Source organism: Mus musculus, chromosome 13 (genome assembly GCF_000001635.26).
Source record: "Mus musculus strain C57BL/6J chromosome 13, GRCm38.p6 C57BL/6J".
Lineage (NCBI taxonomy): Eukaryota > Metazoa > Chordata > Mammalia > Rodentia > Muridae > Mus > Mus musculus.
Genome location: NC_000079.6, coordinates 95478986 through 95485046, shown reverse-complemented (window position 1 = coordinate 95485046; position 6061 = coordinate 95478986).

The window sequence follows — 6061 nt, the reverse complement described above, 5'->3', positions numbered from 1 at the left end:
TTGCCTCAGGGATCTCTCCATGAAACCTCATAAGCAGCTGACTGCATCCAGATGGAAAGATCCAAGCAGGAGCAAAGCAGGATGTATTTCCTATTCCTGTCCGCATCGGGGAACTCGGTCTACACTTGAGTGTGTAAGCTGGCTGGAGCTGCCCATAACAACCCGAAGAATTCTCACAGATCTCCACTTAGGCGCAGCTGAATTTGTGACTTCATCCAGAAAGAATTTCAGGGCAAGATGGCATAAAGGAGCTGGAATTTATTCAAGGGATTTAAGAGGTTCTCAGGGAAAGCATAAGACACATCCAAGACCAGGATTGTGAGCCTCTCAAGAGGGACTCTTGTAACAGTAGCATATATGCAGTAGTATATATGAAGTATATGTAGCATATATGTAGTAATGTATATGAAGAATATGTAGCATATATGTAGTAACAATGGCACATGTGGTTTGGTGGCTTTCAAGTCACATCTCAGATGGCTTCTAAGAAACTTTCTCCCCACTCTTTCCCTCTTTTTCTAGTAAGAGTATAAGGTCGCCCTGCAGGTGCGTGGATTATAATCTGATAAAATAAAACTATGAGCCCAAGAGTTGCCAGAGGGAGTTAAGACGGGTGTTTTATTGTAAATGGGGTTTCTTGTGAGGTTCCTTGAAAATTGTAGGCTTGCATCTGGGAAAGGAGAACAAACCATATACACTCAGGCTGTAAGTATGGTTTGTTGTTATCTTAATATTCTCACTTGAAATTTCTCCACACAAAGGAATATGGTCTCTGTAGGCAACGTTCCCAGGGGCTGCTGACTGTGCTGGGATTCATGCACTTCTTCCTCCCTTCATTCTAACGTGGCTTCCAGGGATCGAATCCCTGGTCCCAATGTTCACAAGGCAAGCACTTTACTGGCCAAGCCGTCTGCCGAGGTTTGTGCCAGAATTCTTGATGCCCAACCGATGAGAGACTTGAGCCAGACTTTGGGATAAAGGGTTTTCTTCCTGCTCTCTTCTCTTTAACTTCCCCCCTTTAATCTACCTCAAGGGGACCACAGGAAGTCAGAACACCAGGAGGAGGGATCGCAGGGCATCTTTTTGAAGGTTAGCTACCACTGAGACCTTGTTTCAGCATTCTGGCCAAAGGAGGGGTGTGCTTTTAGTTGGTGGTAGCTAGTCCTGACAACGGACACGAGCTGAGGCTCGGATATGGCACGGGTGACTGCCACTTGCCTGTCTACACGTTGTGTGCTTGTTTCTACACAGCCAGTGTGACTGGTCGGGGTCCAGATCAAGGCTTGTTCACTCCCTGCAGCCAATGGGTACACTAGGCCAGTTAATAGGCTTTTGTGTTTTATTTGTTAGGCATTTGTATAAGAGACCAGGTAATTTTTTAGACACTTTCTAGCCACGTTTGCAATGCTTGGGGAAATTTTAATTTTTAAAAATGTGTGTATATCAATGTTTAGAGATTTATTTGTTTTTATTTTATGTGTAGGAATGTTTTTGCCTGTATGAGTCCATGTGTGCCTGCTGCCCTTGGAGACCAGAAGAATGAGCCTGGAACTCGAGTTATAGACAGCATGAGGCACCGTGTCAGTGCTAGGACCCAAGCTTGGTCCTCTGCAAGAGCAGCCAGTGCTCTTGACTGTCGCGCTATCTCTCCAGCCCTTCTGTTAATATTTTAAAAGTTATTCTTTATCTGATCGTGCCAGTGACAACAGAGTAGTGACCAGCAATGGCCAGCAGTGACCAGCAGTGACAAACAGTGGTCAGCAGTGACCAGCAGTGGCCAGCAGTGACCAGCCTTTCTAGTACTAATCCTCCATACGCTCAATGCCCTTAAAGCCAGTTCTCTTCCTTAGGTAGAATAATTCAATACTTTGTTAGCTTTTTCTCATGCTGACAAGATTTTGTGAGGTGTGTATGTGGGTTTGTATGTATGTGTGTATGTGTTTGTGGTGTGTGTGTATCTGTGTGTATATGCTTGTGGTGTGTGTTTGTGTATATGTATGTATATGTGTGTGTGTGTGTGTGTGTGTGTGTGTATGTTTGTGGTGTGTGTGTCTACCTTTAAGCACGGGAGTCAGAGGAGGGTGTTAGACACCTGAGATCTGGAGTCACAGATGTGTGGGGATACTCACTTGGTTAGGTACTGGAAGCCCAGCTCCCTTCCTGAGGACTGAGCAGCCAGCACTCATCTCTCCAGCCCCTTCTTTCCCTTGTTTGGTTCACTTTCAAGCATGGTACTCAAAAGAGAATTCTCCAGGTGGGGCAGTCGGCTCTGCAGTTAAGAGTACTGGCCGTTCTAGCAGAGGACCCAGTTCAGGTCCCAGCACCCACATAGTGGCTCACAACTCTCAGTAACTCCTAGTTCCAGAGGATCCAACTCCTCTTTGGCCTCCTAGCCACACCACGCACCAGCACCATACACATTAAATAAGCAATTCATAGACACATAAACAAATAAAATAGAATTTAAAAATCTCAAGCTTGTGAATTTCATCCACCTCCGCCCTCCCCCGTCCCCAGTCATCTTTCTTTTAAACTTCTTCACTCACTTCCACTTGCTCCTTCTTTGGACACTAACTGTGATGTAGAACTGGGCGTTTTAGCTCTGAGAGTCCAGAGTCATGCATCGATGAAAGGAGTACACATTGAGACAACAATGGCTCTTCTGCGCATTTGTCACCAGTGTGTCTGTGTCCCCAGGGTGACAGAGCCTTGTTGAACCCTGGTGTTACCTTTGTTTCTTAATGTTTTCTGGAGATCTCAGACCGGGGCTGGGTTTTTTTTTCCTTTTTTTTTTAATTAGGTATTTTCTTCATTTACATTTCCAATGCTATCCCAAAAATCCCCCCACACCCTCCCCCCCACTCCCCTACCCACCCACTCCCACTTTTTGGCCCTGGCATTCCCCTGTACTGAGGCATATAAAGTTTGCAAGACCAATGGGCCTCTCTTTCCAATGATGGCCGACTAGGCCATCTTCTGATACATGTGCAGCTAGAGACACGAGCTCCGGGGGTTACTGGTTAGTTCATATTGTTGTTCCACCTATAGGGTTGCAGTTCCCTTTAGCTCCTTGGGTGCTTTCTCTAGCTCCTACATTGGGGGCCCTGTGATCCATCCAATAGCTGACTGTGAGCATCCACTTCTGTGTTTGCTAGGCCCCGGCATAGCCTCACAAGAGACAGCTACATCTGGGTCCTTTCAGCAAAATCTTGCTAGTGTATGCAATGGTGTCAGTGTTTGGAGGATGATTATGGGATGGAGACAAAGTGTGAAGCTGAGACGAAAGGATGGACCATCTAGAGACTACCATACCCGGGGCTGGTTTATAAAGCCCCTGCTAACAGTCAGTGTTATATGGGCTCAAATCCAAGAGCATTCTTGAGAGGGCGCTCAGATGCAGTTCCAGAACTTGACACTAAGGGGCAGCACACACCAAAGGAAACCTTTATGTCTCACTGGCCTCAGAAACAGGAACCTGCCTGGCTTTGCAAGTCCAGCATGGGGAGGTCAAGCTCTTAGTTCTTAAACCCAACCGAAGCATTTCACCCTTTGCTACCTTTTCTGTTGCAAGTCTTACCTGTCACTTGAGTTTTCCAAATAAAGAGCCCTGTGGTTGAATACGATTTGAACACAGTGTTGTTGAGAGTCACGCACACCACACTGTTTACCCACTTTTGTGCACCTGTAGCTTCGGTGCACTTTCAATGCAAACTCAAACTGTATTTCATCGAAATAACCCCCTCTCCCTTTGGTAAGCAAAGTTTTAATGCAGAATAAAGGCGATTAATTATTTGGACAAGTAACCTAGACAAAGTCCAGTTTCTTGGGAGACCACAGACCCCTTCCCTAGTTCATTGTCTATGTATCATGGCTAGTGGGTTCTCTCTCCCTCTCTCTCCTCTCTCTCCTTTCTCTCTCTCCCCTTTCTCTTTTCTCTCCCCTCCCTTCTCTTCCTCTCTCAACTTTCCCTCTCTCTCTCTTTCCCTCTCCCCTCTTCCTTTCCCTGCTCCAATCTTCTCCCTCTCCTTTTCAACTCCCCCTTTTAAAATAAGCATTTTATAGCCCAGGCTTGTCTTAAATTCACCATGTGGCTCAGGATGACCTTAGATTGACCATCCTCCTGCCTCAGCTCCCAAGAGTGGGGGATTGCAGTTATCAATCACACAGGTGGCTCCCAGCATGTCTGTCTGAGCACTTCCATGTGCCTAATTTCATGCTAAGTATTGTAAAATACAAAGATGGACCAGGCATATCGGAGCTTAGGATCCAGGTACTCATTCCAAGTGTGGAGAACGTGTGACAGCAATTACAGGAATGTTCCCAAAGCACTGTGCTAAAAGAGAGGAGGAGGTGCCCTGGGAGGAGTGGGGAGTTGGAGAAAGTGCAGGCAAGTAGCTGGAAGAGGTGGCATTTGCCTTCAGTCGTCAGTGAGTAGGTGGGGTACTGTCAAGGCAGGAGAGACCAGCATTTCTCTGGGTTGTAGGCAGGGACAGAGCTGAGATGAGAGGGTGATGATCCCCTTGTAATTAACTGTGACAGCAGAACGGGGACCTGACTGCAGGAGCACGGACAGTCTGCACTGAGTACCTCCAGGTCTGAAGGTGGCGAGGACTGGCAAGGAGTGGGCATTTAAACAGTGACAGGAGCTGGCGTGAAACGTGGCAGTGGGTGACCAAGATGGTCCAAGAGGAGCAAGAGGTGGGACGAGGAAAGGTGTTTTAGTCTGATGCTAATCAAGTTTGAAAAGCTTCTGGGACTCTTCAGCAAAAAGGGGTCCGGGTGGAAGTTGGACAGATCATCCTGTTGCTTAGCAGACATCTGGGCTAAAGATTTCGGGATTATAGAAGTGTCCAAGAATACCCCGGGAACAACATTTCAGAGCGGGAGTGTAAGAGAGCTTTCAAAATGGAGGGAAAGTGGCCACAAAGCCTTGGGGACAGTCTTAGCAGGAACCTAAAGAAGACACCAGTGCTCTTCGAATTTAACACAGCCCAGGAAACATAACAGTACGATTGGCTTCCAGACGAGATTCTCCCCACGCCACACCTGGGGAGCCAACTCAAGCCCTCTGTCCCCCTCCTTAGCTTGACTTATGTGAGAATCCTCCTACACAGTCCTATGTATGAAGCCTTTCTGTCCTCCACAGACACCAGGTAATGTATCCCTACACGTGATAAGGCTAAGATCGGTGTTAATCATATAAACCAGGAAGACTTACGCTCAACCACCTTCTTCTGCTTTGTCACCCGTTATGTGGCCCAGGTACTAGTCGAGTCCTTAGTGATTCATTAGGAAGACACAAGATTGAGAGCGTGAACACGCGTGTACACACACACATGCACACATGTTCTCTCTTTCTCTCTCTCTTTCTCCCTCTCTCATTTTGCTCTTCTTTTATGAATTTCAATATCAGGTCTCCCTTTAACACAAGCCAGTCTGGGACTCACTATATCCCAGTCTGGCCTCAAACTCATGGTCTTCCTACTTCAGATTTTGAGGAGCTGGGGTAACAGACAGGAGCCCCCACTCTCAGCTACATGGATTCTTCATGCAGGGCATGTGCCCAAGCAGCTTCTAGTGTTTCCATTTCTGACAGTGAGAACTCCATTGGGTCTGCGGAACTCGTCTGTAGAGCCTGCTCCCTTGACCTTGCAAGAGCATTGCTGAGGAGTGTCTAGGTTTGCAACAGTGTTTCTTCTTTGCTCCTTTATTTTTAGACTCCATTCTGGTCATCAACTTCCTAGCAACAAGCTGTACCCATATTCCCACAGGAGCAGAGCAGAGGGCTTTCCCTTCCCACTCTGCTCTTCTCCTCTCTAACACCCACTCCCCTTCCTCCATGGCCCTCGGGGCAGCAGCGCACACCTGTTCATTCTGCTGATTAAAAACAGACTCGGAGGCATCCCCAGTTGAGTCTCTCTGGTCTCTGATAATTGTCACTTGTTGGGAACAGGTGTGCCAGGTGGAAACCCGGGGATCGGCAACCGTGGACATCTGTAGACAGCCACATCTTGCTGAACAGGTAGGAAGTAAAGAATTTCCCTTTTCTTTTGCTCTATTT